This window comes from Etheostoma spectabile, chromosome 1 (genome assembly GCF_008692095.1).
Source record: "Etheostoma spectabile isolate EspeVRDwgs_2016 chromosome 1, UIUC_Espe_1.0, whole genome shotgun sequence".
Taxonomy (NCBI): Eukaryota; Metazoa; Chordata; class Actinopteri; order Perciformes; family Percidae; genus Etheostoma; species Etheostoma spectabile.
This window is the reverse complement of record NC_045733.1, coordinates 1,129,059-1,146,330: the sequence shown is the minus strand read 5'-3', so window position 1 is coordinate 1,146,330 and position 17,272 is coordinate 1,129,059.

Genomic DNA, 17,272 nt, shown 5'->3' with positions numbered 1-17,272 from the left:
TGTGAACATCTCTAGTGTGCTTATTGACATGATGGATGAAAACATGAGTCCACTCTGGTTTGATTTTACAATTGCGTTCTCCAAGAGGAAATTTAGGGGTGGAATGAGCTTATATACAGTACCTGTCCCAGCCTTCTTGCACCATGATGCTGGCTCTCTGCCATGTTGAAACATGCTGCTAATTTTTTACAGTGCTGTAAACATCTGTTAACTGCTCACAGAGGGCTGCCTTAAAGCTCTCATTCTCTCACACTCTCATTTACTTAACAAATCTGTTTATCAGCCTTGTGGGCTGGCTGCACTAATTAATTTTAAGAAAAAAGAAAACTTGTGTAGCCATGATCAAATAGCATCTTCAAGCGTTGAGAGTTGGCCGACCGCCAACCTGAGCGTAATCTCTCACCCTCCTCCTCACCCAAACTGAGCCAAAACTAAGGAAGTTAGCACCCCATGTGAAGTAGTTGTATTAGAAGTTTCTCCTTTATCAAGGTGGTTGAAACTTTGAACAACCCTGCTGGGTTTACAGACAGAATTTAGATCTCTTAAAACCTGCTTTGTGTGTCCTTGTGTAATTCTCATTTTACATCCTTTGTCGATTTCTTTTTTCGTCAAAGTTTCTCAGCCTTGTTTTGGGTCATTTGACATGCAGACAGTATCAGGAGATCGCCAGGCTGATAAACTGGTATTTGTTTTACATTTTTTGAATAACAAATAGACATGGAAAAATATCATTTCTATATGATCCATTTAGGGCTCCCTCTATGCTCTTGTTTGTACAAAAGCATGCCATATGTTGAAATACAACTCTAAATGCTGAAATATATTTTTTTGACACTGACTAATGAAGAGTAAATATGTTTCTGTTTTTCATTGTTTTGAATTTGGCTGGAATACATTTGGGTGTCTTCTAATCTTTTAAGTCGCCCTCTGGCTTAGAGCCCTCTCTTTGTTTTGGTTGTCAGTGCCTGCACTCTATTGCTTTTATGTTGTCTTGATTATATCCTGACACACAGGATGAAGCACAGTGCCAGGGTTGGGTGGCAACAAGGAGGATGAGATCTGTATTTGATGGAGCTGCCTAGTGTTAGAGAGGGATTTGGGGAATAAGATGTCATGGCCGGTGGTAAGTAATCTCCTTACAGCTCAACAAACCAGGAAGCCTGCCATTCTTACTGCCTTGGTTAACATCAGTTATAAACACCATCATTGTATTGTATTTCATCTTCATGTCTCGATTATTGAAACTTTTATTTTGTACTGTACAAGAGTGGCATTTTAGTTCCTACTTTAAAAACCAGGCACCACTATAATCCTCCATTAGGGAAAGAATGATCTCAGAAATACATTAAATGCAATGGAAGGAAACAATGTCCATAGTAATCAGTCTCAGTTTCACAATCTCATGTGTCATGGTCTCTTTTCCAGGCAGCGCTGGTGTAACCCAGTGTAATGGTAAAGTCACTTATTAGTCTTATTAAATCTGTTGAGCACTTGTCAGTATGAAAGCATGTCTGTAATTACATTGGATGCATTACATCCACTTAAGACAGATGTTCCTTCCACAATTATTATGCAAATAAATGACATACCAGGACTTCACAACACAGCATATGTACTTGAGTAAAAAATATTTTAATACGGTAATACTATGCTTCAAATGTGTTAAAAATCTGAATTTACCAATGAATATACAGTATAAGTAAAAGGCGTTCGCTTTGGTTCTACTGCAGGGAATTTATTCAAGAAGACTGTATATTATTTCATATTGTGAAAGTAGAAAGTAACAGTTACACAGCAGCTGCAGAGAAAAAAAATCATAAAATTATAAAGGTCTAAATTCTTACTTAAATTGTACCAAAATCAACAATCTATGGTGGGGATCCAGGTTAAAATAAACATGTTTGCTGTTATATTAGTTTACTTTTACAGTGTTGTGTCCAGGTACATTCTGCGGTTGCTTTTAGTTTTGATGCACCCACTGTACACCTGCCCAGCGCAACAAAAGGCTGGTGAATACTGTGGTGTAGCATTTAGCAGCTAAAGTGACAAAAAGGTCCCTTAGGAACTGAAAGAGGGTGAATGTTGGATTTTAAGTATCCAGAAGCACGACTCCAAAATGAATGATGAAGTTGCTCCATTTCTGTTGATTGTGGAGTAAGCAACTGTTTGTAAGTTCACCATATCAACCTTAGATGTTGATGTGTTCAAAGCTTGTTTCTGCTACACCCAAGTGGATACAAAGTTATGTCAGCTTTATACACATTTTAAACTGTGGTAATTTTCTGTTTTGTTATAGCTCCCCTTAAACACAACATGCAAAAATGTCATCAAGCCGTGGGTCCACTATGTACATCTCCTCCAAATCAGGTAGAAAGTTTAGCGGTGATCCAGAGATTTAAAAAAAAAGAAAAGATTTGTCTGTGTCTGCAGAACATTCTGTGAAAAACTCAGCATTTGTGACTTGCCCTCTTCACTGCTGTTAAGACTAAACTAAAACTGTGGGGAAAAAATTAGCAAACTTTCATTAATAATCCCTTTCAAATTTATTCATCATGCATTCCTACCAATGTTACCTATATGTAATTAGCATGCATCATAAATTGAGATGCATCCCTTAAAGCTTTAGTGCGTACCTTTCTGATATTAATAAACGTCCGGTTCATTTTAGCCATTGCCACATGAGTTGGTGTGAAGGTAATTCTGTCATCTCCACGCAACTCTCTCTGTATTTCTCAGTATGGCTTTGTTCAGGGGCCAGTTGTTCCAAGGTAAACTGATCGGATTGGATAAATTCATGAAAATGGGTTTTTCAAAAGGGAAAGAAGGAATCTGAAATCAGATTAGATCACATAATCCAATCCTAGTTTTAATCTGGATCAAACCCCCAGTTTGTGTTGTTCAAAACTTGTCAGTAGGATTTGGATAACTTTGAGCCAAAAAAAAAAACAGGATTATCCTGATCCCAATAGGTGGTAGGATTTCAAGGTGGATTTCTGGAAGAAAATGTAGTAAAACTTTAAATTGGTCAAATAATACATTTGTATTATTTAGTTTATATACTTTTGTTTCTATTTTGCACTTGGCTTGTGTAATCCTTGTAACAGTGATAAAGTAGATAAAGTAGACATAGGCAACCAATAAAGCTATTCAGTATAGTAAAGTAAAAATAAAATTGATCTTGTCTCCATAAAATAATTCCCCAAACAGATTTAAAAAAACAAACAAAAAATAATATATTCCATTTTTCTGTCATTCATCACTGTATTTTAATGTAAAAAAATATATATTCAGAGATGAGCCTATCACAATTAATTTCTAACAGTTGCATCCCTTACTATACATCCAGGCAGTCCCTCATTCTGACAGAATGCCAGAGGTTGGTCTGGTTCTTCAACAGGCTCAGGTGCATCATAAACATCACAGAGAGGGACATTGCGCCTGGTAGCGATGTTGTACAGGACGATACGTGCAAGTATTATGTTTCATGCTTCCTGTGGTTCCACTCGCAAGTAGTTAAGGCATGCAAAGCGTCTCTTCAGAACTCATTTAAATGCTCAATTGTACATCTTGTTTTGCAATGAGCAACTTTGAAGCGTGCCTGCGCAGGTGTGGTTGCTGCAAGAAAAGGAGTCATCATCTATGGTATGAGTAGATAGGCACTGTCTCCTAATATTATGCCATCCGGTCGGGTGGTTTGGAGCTCTCTGTATAAAGCACTCTCTCTCAGGATACGTGCATCATGAACAGACCCAGGCCACGACACAGTTTGTGATGATGAGGTCAGCATTTCAAGTTTGATGTTGATGCCTCCCCTTTTGGTTGAAGTACTCCCAATCTCTCTCATGAGATGTTTGGATATGCACATGAGTGCAGTTAATAACCCCAACAGCATTGGGCATGTTCCCCAAAAGAAGAAAAAAATCTAGACAAGTGAAAGTGAAACAAACTGATTGACCAGGCTGGCCAATGCAATTGACACAGCTTTCACTACATCACTCACAGTTGATGTGTCCACTCCTATATTGTCACCAACAACTTGGTAGAAAGTCCCAGATGCATAGAAGACCAATAGACCAATTCAACCTGTTCTTCCACAGACAGACTGTGACTCTTTCGGGTTCTCCGTTGAAGTTTTGGCCTGGCAAGGTCTGGAATGTACTTAATTCCCTAAGCGAAAACGTACAGTTCTTTAGTGGTGCATTGCGGCAGTAGTTTTGCACGCTCAACATACACCCTCTGACGGTATCCTCTTCCACCAAAACGCTGGTAGCGATGGACAATACCTACCATGTCAGTGGCTCACTCTAAGTCCTCTGAAAAAGGCTGAATATAAGATGGCTGTCAAATACCTACCCACCAATTATCTGATGTGCTGTGGCTTGTGTTCAATTAAATCAATCATGGCCAAGGCCTATGTTCACTACAAACGATGAGGTGGAACCATGGACTCAAAAGGACCCAATTTCACTGTTGCAGAAACCCATGCTCTACTGGAGGGTTTTAGGTGCCATTATGCCTCAACAGTAGGAAGCACTGTTGCGGGTGGAATGGAAACTAACAAAACTAAGAGACATTTGGGTTGAAATCACCCTAAATGTGAATGCAATGGGGTCTGGCCAGAAGAGGACCTTGGAGCAAGTGAAATTTAGATGGAAGAATCTGAGGGCCAGAGCAACACAGGAAGTTGCTGAAGCAAAAAACACCCAAACAAGCAACAAACCCTTTAAGAAAGGTGAATACACAGATGTGGTTCTGGACAATATTGGAGGTGAGAACTTTAAAGTTCTGTACGGGATTCAAGTTGTTGTAGGGGATGGTGAGCCTGCGATTGTAAAGTGACCCAGTTGCTCTTAATGCAGAGGAATTGAAGATTGAAGAACAACCTGGATCCTCAGAGCCAGCAGTCACAGGAGCTCAGAAAACAGGCTTGAAGCGTCCTTTGCTGAATAATAATGAGGATGCCTATGAATCACTTCTTAAACGAGAAACTGAAAGCGCAGAAGAACAGATACTCCTGGCAGAGGAACAAATCAAGCTGACCAAACTGCAGCAAACCACAGCAAAAATTCAGATCCGCCTCCTAAAAGCAGGGAAAAGGCTTGGAAATGTCTGGTCTTGCCTCCTCTTAACATAGCTGGTAACCCACATTATGATATGTGGTCCCATTTAGAGCATTGGTAATCTGGATTTAGTCAGTTTGAAAACTGTGTGTCTGTATCAGGGTGATCCAGTCCAATGTTGCTTTGAAAAACCGTCATGAAAGTAATACGGATTACCTGATCCTGAATAGCAAAAATGGGATTTCCAAATCCGCATCATTTTGATCCAGATTAAATGTTTTGAATAATGTATCCCAGAAGATTGTTTCTTCCAGGGAGTTTTCAGCGCAGACGCTCAAGTGAAGATAATTACCACTTCTGAATAATCCATGATGTTTTTGGAATCCTCCGTGTCACCCTTAGCTGCTAGCAACTGCATCGACGAGGGGTGGGGGCGCGATTGCATAGGGCTTGTATCTTGTGGACATGTCATTGTTCTCAATACTTAGAATTTGTCATTGGGGCGACAGAAACAAGGCACAATAGCTTTAATATTCTTTGAGTGTAACTCTATACTGAGACACATAAGGCATAATTCCCTCTCATACCATAGCTAATGACTCCAGCACCATTCATTAACATCCCAACCGTCTTTACCTACCACAAACTGACACCGTGCTGCAGGAGCCTCAAACTAACACAGTGCTGCTGACATTTCGTCAGATTTAAGAAGAAATAAGCGGTGACAGTGGAAGATCCAATCCCGGTGTAGCCATTACTGTCAGCTGGACAATTTTTTTTTTTCTCCATGTGACCTTTAAAGAAGGAAGCTGAATGCACACTTCTCTTCAATTACTGGAAGACTTCAACAGAGTGAGGTAAACCAGTGGAAAGGGTGACACGTTACAATGAGAGGCCTGTAAAATATTAAAGGACAGGGTTATAGGTTTCAAATAGCAAAATGACAAACTCAGCTTCACAAAGCTATATTATCCATCTAAAACCTTACCGGCTGTGTGTAAAATTTTAATGCTTTAAATTTGTGTTAATTTTGAAAATAAATGTTCAGTATGCAGCTGATTTATATCTTTTTTTGCCTGATTAGATGCCCTGCTTTACACGTTATGTGATGGTTCAAAGTTCTGAAGGCTAAATCCCCACACTCAAAAAACATATTCAAAATCACTCCCACTAGAGCAATTTAATTGAACCCTTAATAAAAATAGGTAGAAAACTATATGCTGGTTGCAGATATATTGAAGGCTTTCGGTTCAACCTATAAGGTTTTCTTTGCAACATTTCATGCTGTTCAATCTTGCACATACAGTATTGATTTCACATTAGACCACTCTGAGGTAATGCCAAAGGGTAAACAGCACATTGTCAAGTCTAATTACTTGCCCAAAGCAATCATCATCAACATGAGCATTATTATGCTTTGTGTGTTTGCATTACATTTTATAATTTTGCAGCACAAAATATGTCTTATTTCTCATTTCACAACCAGGCCACAGCATACTATGTCGTTCTATTTTGCCCAAAACAGCATTTTCCTTGTTAATGTGTAGTCATCATCGTTTGCTGTGTGCCACTGTACAGTAAAGCCTCCATTATTTGGCTGCCTGGGTGGCCGCCGCTACATGATTTCCTGTTTCCTGGTTCTCTAAGGCAAACTGGACAGCTCGTATGGATCTTCCACCGTCTGTGTCTCTTCTCAGCTAGGCTTCGTCTTCCAAACCTTTTATCTCTCAACTGTCCTGCCTTATAGCTTTCCTCTCTTTCTCAGTCATTGGTGTAATGTTCTGCTCTGGAATGCTTGATCTGGTTCCAAGGCCAAGAGGTGAAAAAAGTTGAAACCAGTTTGGCTTTGTAAGCTGCAGCAAAACATGCTGCCCACTTTGTGCTTCAGTAGATTTAAAAGACCGCATTGGATTTTGTTTGTTTGTTTATGGAAAAATATCCCCTTTTTCAACTGTCTGACATCTGATTAGAAGTATGGTAACTGTAATGCTTCTCTGTTTTTAGTTTTTAGTGCTATTTGACACGTCCCGTCAATATTGCATGTGCATTAAGGGTTTCAATGCAATGGAAAATACGACATTACAGGAGCACAATTTTATACACAAAAATCAGTTTACTCCACCTTCAGAAAAACTACTGAGTTGCTCGTAAAAACATGTGCGTGATGCTATTTGTTGCTCTTGAGCTTTTTAATATCTGAGAAAATAACCCTGATGTCATCAGCATTACCTCTTGATTTGGATCCACAGAAACCCTGTGTACGTACTTGTGAACTAGTGTAAGGACTAATACAATTTGCTTTAAGCCTTCATTAGGATTACAGGCATTATCAATTAAAAGACATCCATAAGTTGTTACATTTAGTCCAGTCTATAGCCACGATGTTCAACTGCCTGGATTGCTCTCGTTCTGCCTAAAATTCAGCCTGATGTCACACTTTTCGGATGTCTGTTTTCGGATGTCCCTTTCCTTTGGCTGTCTTTGTGTTGTGATTTTACACTCAGGGTGATTTATGAGGCGTATGGTTAACTGCTCCTCAGATCTCTGCAAGGTAAATCGAGACAGCTAGCTAGACTGACTCCAAGGTGAACACACTTTGCTGTAGGGCTCTGACGGGTAGGACACAACCATCATGCTGTTTGTCACAGTCCATACGCTCAACCTCAAGAGAGTGATGACACAAACAGAGCCACCGCCTTGTCAAAAGAACATCACCAAGTTACTGGGAATACTGGCTGTTTGCAACCCACAGACCACACATCCTTGGGAATAACTTTTTAAAGTATAAATGTCAATGAATTTTGGAGCTACTCATACTGCAACTGGTTTTATTTAACTCTGCTTTGGCTCATATTCCTACAGACGAATGGAATTTATTTTTAATGAGGATATGTGTACATGTGTTAGATGTTGACATTTGGTGCTGGGTTGTAAACGTCATGCCCAGCAGCACTGTAATTTTCTTAGTTTGAAGCAACCAAAATATGTATTATTCGTTCGCAACACTTTAAGACTTATGAAACATTATGATGCATCATGAATAATTTATTATATAAATTCTTGAGACATATTTTGCATTTAATATAATATTTGTAGTACATTCTACATATGTGTGTCATAGAAAATGTTACCAACTATTATTTTTTTAGAAGACACACCAACATATTCTGTGGAAAATTACATTTTTAGAGATTTAACTTATAAATGTGTACTTTCTTTTTAATGAAGATGAAAACTATAATTGGACTTTATTCTATTAAAGACATTTTTCTATTTAATTTGTTTTTGCCACTAAAGAGTATATTTTTCATGTAAGTACAGTGTGTGTTGCTTCCATCTGTGATTCACGTGCAAATCACGAACCGCCAGCGCAGTGGTTAACAGTGGACCTAGTAATAATTTCTCACCTTTGCTTTTTTAAATATAATTCAAAGGAAAAAGTAGCTGTGCACATTATCCAAGGTTGCCTAATGTCCTTCAGATTTGCATCAGTTCACTCTGTGATAAGAAAGAGATTTTGATATATGTTTCTCATATGTGTATTTTCCACTCTTATCATGCCTGCATTCTGTTTGTCCATACCAAACCTGCAGCCATTCTCACATGGGTGCTGCTTTTACCCAGCTGAGTCACAATGCTCCACTGTCATTAGTCATGTTATTAGTCACTTTCCCAGCCTAATGCAGCATACAATCGCATTGCCTTTGATGATAGATACTACCTTTTTTTAGGGCTGCAAAATATTATATCAGCACTGGGTGACATAATTTAGTCATTGGATCGTCACATCTTCAGTCTCCAAGTGTACCTCAAAATGCCATACAAAGCAATTCACATTGAAAGAGTACAGTCTAGTAATTCACACTTCTGAAAATTACCTGAAAAAGCAATTCACATTGAAAGAGTACAGTCTAGTAATTCACACTTCTGAAAATTACCTAAAATGTTACTCCTGTTGAAGTCACCTTATTGCTTTTGTGTATTGCAATTCCAATCAGACCCAGTAAGAGACATGTTGGCCAATGGGATGCAGATAAGGGAACAAAGCAGAAAAGATCTGATGTTGATGCATGAATTTGCAGTCACATTGAAGGGTTTTTGTTTTTTTTGTTCAATGAACTGAGCACAGCTGGTGTGTGTTGTAACAGTGGCTGCAAAATACCTGCAGCATATGTCCTAAGTTACCTACGTTATGATGGGGCTGAACCAAGAAATATCTTTCTTTTTTGGGACTGTGCTTGTGAACCATTTCCATACATGTCAAGGACATCAATACCCAGAATTCACTGTTCCCTAAAGGCCATGACAATTATTGCTCCACTGACATTATTTTGGTTCATGTCAAGTCACAAGCGTCAAAGCTGTGTATTTGTGTCATGTGATCTAATTTTACGTCCTCTGTATATAGAATAAGCTAAAGAGCCAAATGAAAGATGTATATGAACACACACACACACACACACACACACACACACACACACACACACACACACACACACACACACACACACACACACACACACCACACACACAACACAAACACACACACCCCACACGCTACATCACGTCAAGAGTCAGTTAGTATCAGCGCCATTTAAAAGACTTCCATTTTCCACCACCTCACCTTTATATGCGCTCACGTGCGCACGCACGCACAGGTTTAGCAAAGCCAAGGAAACCACATACATGGTTTATTAATCAGAGGACGGCTCTACAATCCATTTCCTTCTCTTTCTCTCCCAAGTGGGAAAGCAATCCAAGCAGAGGCCTGTCTCCTGAAATGGGATAACCAAGATAACCCAGGATAAACCCCATGGAGTGTGTGTGTGTGTCTCTCTCTCACACTGCTCTCCTTATCTGCTGCTGATCTTGCAACTTTATCGGACCAAGAGACATATGCGCACATCTGTATGTATATTTGTAACTTCATGTCCACTTAAAGGCATTTAAATGTAAAAACAAAAGACGTTTTGGCTTTTCATCTTCCTGAAAAAGACGTTTGATTTTCAGTAATAAAGCTATAACAAATGTGGCTAACATACTGCTCGTCCGTGATGTAACAAAGCTGTCTTCCTGTAGCCCTTCATCACTCAGTGATTTTTTTTTTTCACTAAAGCTGATCAAAACAGCTGTTGTCATTGACATAATGTTTTTTCTGCTATCAGCTGCAAGTACTCAAGAATGATTGAGAGTCATAAATAATACCACCCCAGTAATCACATCTTGCTGAGCAGGTAACATTTATGACCCTTGATCATTGCCAAAGCATAATAATGTGCTTTGGCAATATGCCTTTGGCAATCGCTTTCTCTGCAGATCACACTCCAGGCTATTTTGGAAGTCTGATGTGGATTGCCCAAATACAATGATTGGGTTCCTTATGTATAAACCTGCAATAACAGATTTTTAGCCACTTGGGAGAATCATTAACAAGTTATAAACACAACATTAACAACTTGATATGGCAAACTTGTTAGCAATTGGTTGCTTATTCATATAACCAGCAGTTACAGCTGGTTATGTAAATACTACAGCAACATAATTCATTTGTAGTCTTGTTTCGGAGGTGAATGTAAGTCCAATATTGATGCTACTTCAGCTCTATTTGTGGTCTACCGACTCCTGAGAGAAATATAGTAAGGAGCTCTGTAAAACTGTATAATAATACTTTAGTTAGATAAAGGTCCGATCATTCTCTTCACAATCCTTTGACGCAATCTATTTTTAGTAAAGACACAAAACATATTTTCACAGTTTAAGTGTTAGTGACCGGTATATTTGAGTTGCCCCTTTGACTGGACCGTCATGACACTTCAACATAGAAAAGAGTCCATGCATTCTCATTAACAGGTTTGTAGACTATTGTACGAAAAGTTATGCACACTTAGACATGTGATATTATATGAAAACTAGCAGACGGGCGGCTGGTCACGTGGCATTCAGGTCTCCGCATCAGAATGTAGGCTACAGTCTCTCACACAAATTAGGTGAGGTGTTGGATGTGCACTGGGACAGAAAGTGGCTCTTGACAATGTAAAGTCTGAAGAACTCTGAAGAATTTTAGTGTTACCGCTACAGCTAACTTAGCTACATCTGAATGTGACCAAAGCTACATGACCAAAGTAACTGGCACTTTGATTGTATTTATGTCAGGATGCAAAGGCATGGACAACATCTGCTCGTGAAATGGAAAATGTTTTGTAGTAGACAAAATTCTCTCCCGTAACAATATTTAAATTGTATTCAATGAAATGGTAAAATAATGTTTAAGATTCAGAAATGTAGTCTTGTGTAAAGTGTATTATGTTGTTTTCATTTCTTTAGGTAAGATATAAATATAAAATGTCATTATGAATGATGTAAAGCAAACATTATTCTTGAATTGTGTGCAATATTGCAACTCATTCTATTATGTTTTTATATTAGATTAGATTGATCAAATAGTTGATAAATAATGCATTCTTTTTTTTGTTATAAGATTCTCTGTTTGGATATTTTGTCTCTTTCTACATTTGATAATTTTTGTTCGTATTTCATAAAGGAATTATGCTTATGGACTCAAAAATGGCTAGCAGCTGCACTGATCTTTAGAACTATTTATGATTCAAAAGCTCCTTAGAGGAAAAAAACATGTGCCCTGGAGGCAGAAAATGGTGCATGAGCCAGAGCCAGAGAGAAAAGCATTTGATCAACACATGAAACCGGTCCAATTCTCCTCAACATCCGCCCATTTGTTTTTCTTCTTCGTGAGCTCTGGCATTGGCTTAATTATTTCATGGTCCTGTTTAAAAAAAAAAATATATTCAATTGTTCTGTCACACACAAAAATCATAAGCGTGGACCCACAGATAGGTCTAATCATTAACTAAATTGTAAACATGTCAATTGTTTGTAATTGCCTTGGCAATATTGTTTGTGAACTTTCATACAAACAAAGCTCATTACGTTAAATGTAAATAGGGGGAGCAGGAGTAGAGGGGTGTGTACCTACGCTACTACAAGGAAAAGCTATGCTCGTCTGTCAGGAAGCCCTGACAACGCAATCTCTCAGACCCTTCTCACTTCCCAGATTCCATTACCCAAGCAGTGATAAAATTTCCCAATGACACCCAGCACCATCACATCTGCAAACGGCGTAGACAGAAACATAAATTCAATGTACCAGCGTCGTATAGTGTCTAATTGCTAATTGATGTAATATCACATTACAGGGAGCGGGTGCTAACAATTTGCAGAGGCCTGTGGTGATTGAGTCAGGAGGAAGTGGGAAAGCAAATGTATTTATCTGGAGTGATCCATGATATTGGGCAACTCAATCCAGGTTGGGTTTCACAGAGGAGACAGTTTGTGTGTGTTTGTGCGTGTGTGTGTGTGTGTGTGTGTTTGTTTATTTATGCGCGTGCAAGCGTGTGTGTAGGTGTGTGAGAAAGAGAACCCCCTCATCAAAAACAATAACTAAAAAACAACAACAACTAAACCCTAAAACCACAAACTGCAATCCAAAAAATGACCTCAATTTAAGTAACTTAGAACTGAAAACATTGCAGCCTGTGTGCAAAGAAAATCATCATGAAACCAAGCAGTGTTTACAGGATGTATGTACTCAAATTAAACTAGACACTTACAAAGTCTCATAAACCTTTAACGATCCTGGGAAAGTTACTTAGCACACATGCTTGTTACACATCCATACATTGCATTTAAAGAAATTGGCAGGTGTTGAGTCACACCACAGCCTTCTGCAGTTGAACACTGCAGCACTACCTTTCTAGTCTTTGCTCACAGGAGAGACAGCTGCCATAGGTACCCAATTCTTACAATAACTTACAGTATAAGTCATTTCAAAGTCATAAGTATTGAATGTGGAAAACTGTTTATACTAATCAGCAATATGGAGAAACAATGTCTTTTACATACTCCTAATTTGTTTATCCAATTGTGGTGCCAACAATTGCTGACTGAATTATGTTCACAGGCAACATTTTTTCTTGTGACAATTGCGCTATAAACCTAGAACATATCAACAATGTTAAGACAAACTTTGCTTGTGTGTATGTTTTTGCCATACCTCTTCACAGAGCACCTAAACAACATTAAAGATGTTGGCAATAGCATTCGGCCTACATCAAATAATCAGGGAAGGAATTATTCTTTCAAACTTCAGCAACTCTGTTTTCCACCTTGTAGTTGCTTTGATGTGACACACTTTGTAAAGCTTATTCAATGGACAGGTGCTGTACCAATAAAACAATAAACCTCTGTCTGAGGCGCCACACTTGGAAACTAATACCCCGTTCCTAAACTAAAACAAACTAGCATCTGTTTTTTGTCTGTTGTGAAAAAAAATCTGAGTCAGCCAGACTTCAGGATACATTAAGGTTCAGGAGACTGATGACTTACACAGAAGTGTTTCACTTTCGATCGAGGAGAATTAGGAAAACAGAAAAGTTTAACCACGATATGTTATTCTGTAGTGCCGTCCCAACTCTGAGGGTCTGTGAACCTCCAAGAGGTATATAGCGCTCGCTCACGCTGTTAAGTTTGGGTCATACAAAGATAGTGATGGTGTCATAACAATGATGCTCACCTAAATCTAGTTTAGTCTATCTCTCCCAGGGAATAGGCAAAGGTAAGTGTAAGACCCATTTACCCTGTTTCTACCGATAACCAGAACACAACACTCCCTCATTATGCAGCTGCCTAGACTCCCTCAATCTCTAGAGACACCCATACTGTATATTCATACATGAACACAGGACAGGTTTGATCATTAAAGTATGGCTGAATAGATATTCTCTTCCCCTGACCTGTGCCTTAGAAATGACCTGATATTAACGAAGTGTTCCCCTTTGTTTTATCCTACCCCAACATGGTGTTTCAGGAAATTCCACCACAGTCTGCAATTTGAAAGGTTACAATTGGCATGCAATCCTGGGACGTGACAGGAACAGGTCACCCGGGTGGATACGCTTGTTTCGATGCTGTGACACTCTTCGGCTCTGTAACTTCTGTCATGGCTCCATCAGTAACTTCTGTCTTCTTGGCCACAAATTCCACCCGTTTCTTCCTGATCAGTGCTTGAACATCAAATTAGTTGGCAGTTTTAAAGAGACAAAAAAAAGTGACCACTGTAAAAAAATTCATTGGTCTCCATGTTGCTTTCTACTGTTAGCTTACCCTATGTTGTAACAGTAGCATATCTCTTCTTGACAACATTGATAATTTCATAGTCTTTTGCAACTGGGAATGTTGTCATTTTAATATCTTCAAAATATAACTCCAAGAGCCATATGATTTGGTAGGGGCACAGACATAACATTGTGCCAAATGATGACTGAAAATGGCACAAGCAAGTCACATTTTTCATTACAGTATTGAAAGTGCAAAATGGGTAGTTTTGGGGCCCCAGGCAGTCCCCCAAAGTATGATGTCATGTGGAATGTCATTAATTTGGCAGGTATTTGGCCATGAACCAAAGGATCGCACAAACTGAAACTTTAACCAATGGTGGTGCTAGATGAAAAGTTAGGGGGTCAAGGTTTTGACAAAATATCCTCTGGAAGCCATTAATGTGTTTTTAAGATGTGGTGCCACTCTCAAGTAGATATTGAGATATTGTATTGGAAAAAGAAAAAACTAGAGGAACACCAAAGTCAGTAGGATTCTTTTCTCTGGGGACCATATTGTAGCAGGAATGCATCTAAACAGTCTCAACGGTCTTAACAGTCATAACTCAAGCAGCACGACTGTATCTGCAGCAGTTTTTTACGGCTACATCTGTAATATTAGCTTATCACTCTCCAGTCCTTTCCATCACTGGGGTGAAGTTAGTCTAATGTTTGCCACTTGTCGGTTTTTGTGAATGTTACCGTCGATAGCTCTGTGTCAATGCTCCACCATACCCTAAACATGATAAATCAAAGCATTGACAAAGAGCTTCTGAAGGTAACATCTGGAAAACCTGACAAATGTCAAATGTTAAACTAATATTCACCCCGCTCTTCTTGTGACATGTCTCGTAGTGAGATAACCTAACTAAGTTAGCCTCCACTCAACCGTGGTTAAACAGCTTGTAAAACACATTACCTGATACCTGTCATTTAGCTAAATTTCTGTTGGAACAAGTCGTTAAATCACAACGTTTTGGTCCTGAAAGGACCGTATCCAGGCTAGCTAAATTCAGAGTATAGTGAGTATAAGAGTGAGAATGGGATGTTAATTTACCCTAACAATTAGGATCTTAGGATTTAAATGCATCTTCATATGAATTCATTCATTGTCTCCTAACAATTTCTTTTACCATATGGTGATGCATTACAATTGTTTTTTTCATACAATATTACTTTTCTCCTCTCATGTTTTGTAACTGTGCAGTTGAACACATCAAGCAGTAAGCTAATTATTATAGGAGCACAGAGGATGCGGTTTCCATGGCACTGCACTCTGTGCTCACACATCTGGACAATAAGAACACTTATGCACGAATACTGTTTGTTGACTTCAGCTCAGCATTCAACACTGTCATCCCGGCTAAGTTAATAGCCAAACTTGGAGACCTGGGCATCAACACCTCCACGTGCAATTGGATTTTGGACTTTCTTACCAACAGACCCCAGAATGTTCGATCAGGCTCCAACTGCTCCATGTCCATCACACTCAACACTGGTGTACCACAGGGCTGTGTGCTGAGCCCGTTTCTCTACTCCCTCTTCACCTCCGACTGCAAGCCTGTGTACGAATCTAATTCCATCATCAAGTTTGCGGACGACACTACGGTGATTGGTCTCATCAGCAACAACGATGAGACTGCCTACAGGAAGAGAGATCCAGCACCTGGCCACATGGTGCACTGAAAATAACCAGCTCCTCAACACCACCAAAACCAAGGAGCTCATCGTGGACTTCAGAAAGGAGCCAAGAGGCACGCACGACACCATCCACATCGATGGAATGGCTGTTGAGCGTGTCTCCAGTTTCAAGTTTCTGGGGATCCACATCTCGGCGGACATGTCCTGGTCAACCAACACCTCCTGCCTGGTCAAGAAGGCTCACCAGCGCCTCTTCTTCCTGAGGACGCTGAGGAAGAATCAGCTTTCCTCAACTATCCTGGTGAACTTCTATCGCTGTGCAATAGAAAGCATCCTGACAAACTGTGCAACAGTGTGGTATGGGAGCTGTTCTGTTGCAGAGCGCAAGGCACTGCAGCGGGTGGTGAAAACCGCCCAGCGCATCACCGGGACTCCACTGCCCGCCATCGAGCACATCCAGAGGAAACGCTGTCTGCATCGAGCTCGCAGCATCCTGAAGGACTCCTCTCACCCAGCCCACAGACTGTTTTCTCTCCTGCCCTCCGGCAGGCGTTTCAGGGTCCTCCGGACCAGGACCAGCAGACTAAAGAACAGTTTTTTCCCCAGAGCTGTCTCTTTATTGAACTCTAATCCTCATTGATCCCACTCCCCTCATATACTGACAGACTCTCCTCTCCCTCCTCACACCTGCCTCCATTTTGTTATCTGCAATATTATAATGTTCATCTGCACTGCTGACTGTTACTATAGTAACGACTGTTTACATCTGCATCTTTTGCACTACTTACCTTTTTGCACTACTTACATTTCATTTGCACTGCTGACTGTTTATTTATTTACAGTACCAATTGTTTACATTTACATCCGCACTACCGTACTTTAACTGTAATATGCAATTACTTTCCACCGCACTTTAATTCGGATAGTTTCTGCCCAAACTTTACCTTATTTCATTAGTATATTATGCTGTTTGCACATATCTGTAAAAAAAATTTGCAATTATAGTAATATCCACCAAATTCCTAGCTGTAAATCTTGCTCACAATACCTGTTATCTATATTTTGTATTCATAGGACAAACCCATCTGTAAAACTCTGTTTATAATAGTATTCTTTTCTATATTTATTCATTACATATCCATGTCTTGCACTTACGGAACCATTGTATATCCTGCACTTACTGCTATTGCACTTCTGGTTAGACCCAAACTGCATTTCGTTGCCTTGTACCTGTACATGTGTAATGACAATAAAGTTGAATCTAATCTAATCTAATCTAATCTAATTATGTATTGCTTTTGCCATCATACATTTTCCATAACAACTATCCAATAGGAAATATATTATTTAACCATGTAGACACCTGTGGCTCTTTACAATGCTTATTTAAACACTTTCTGCTGT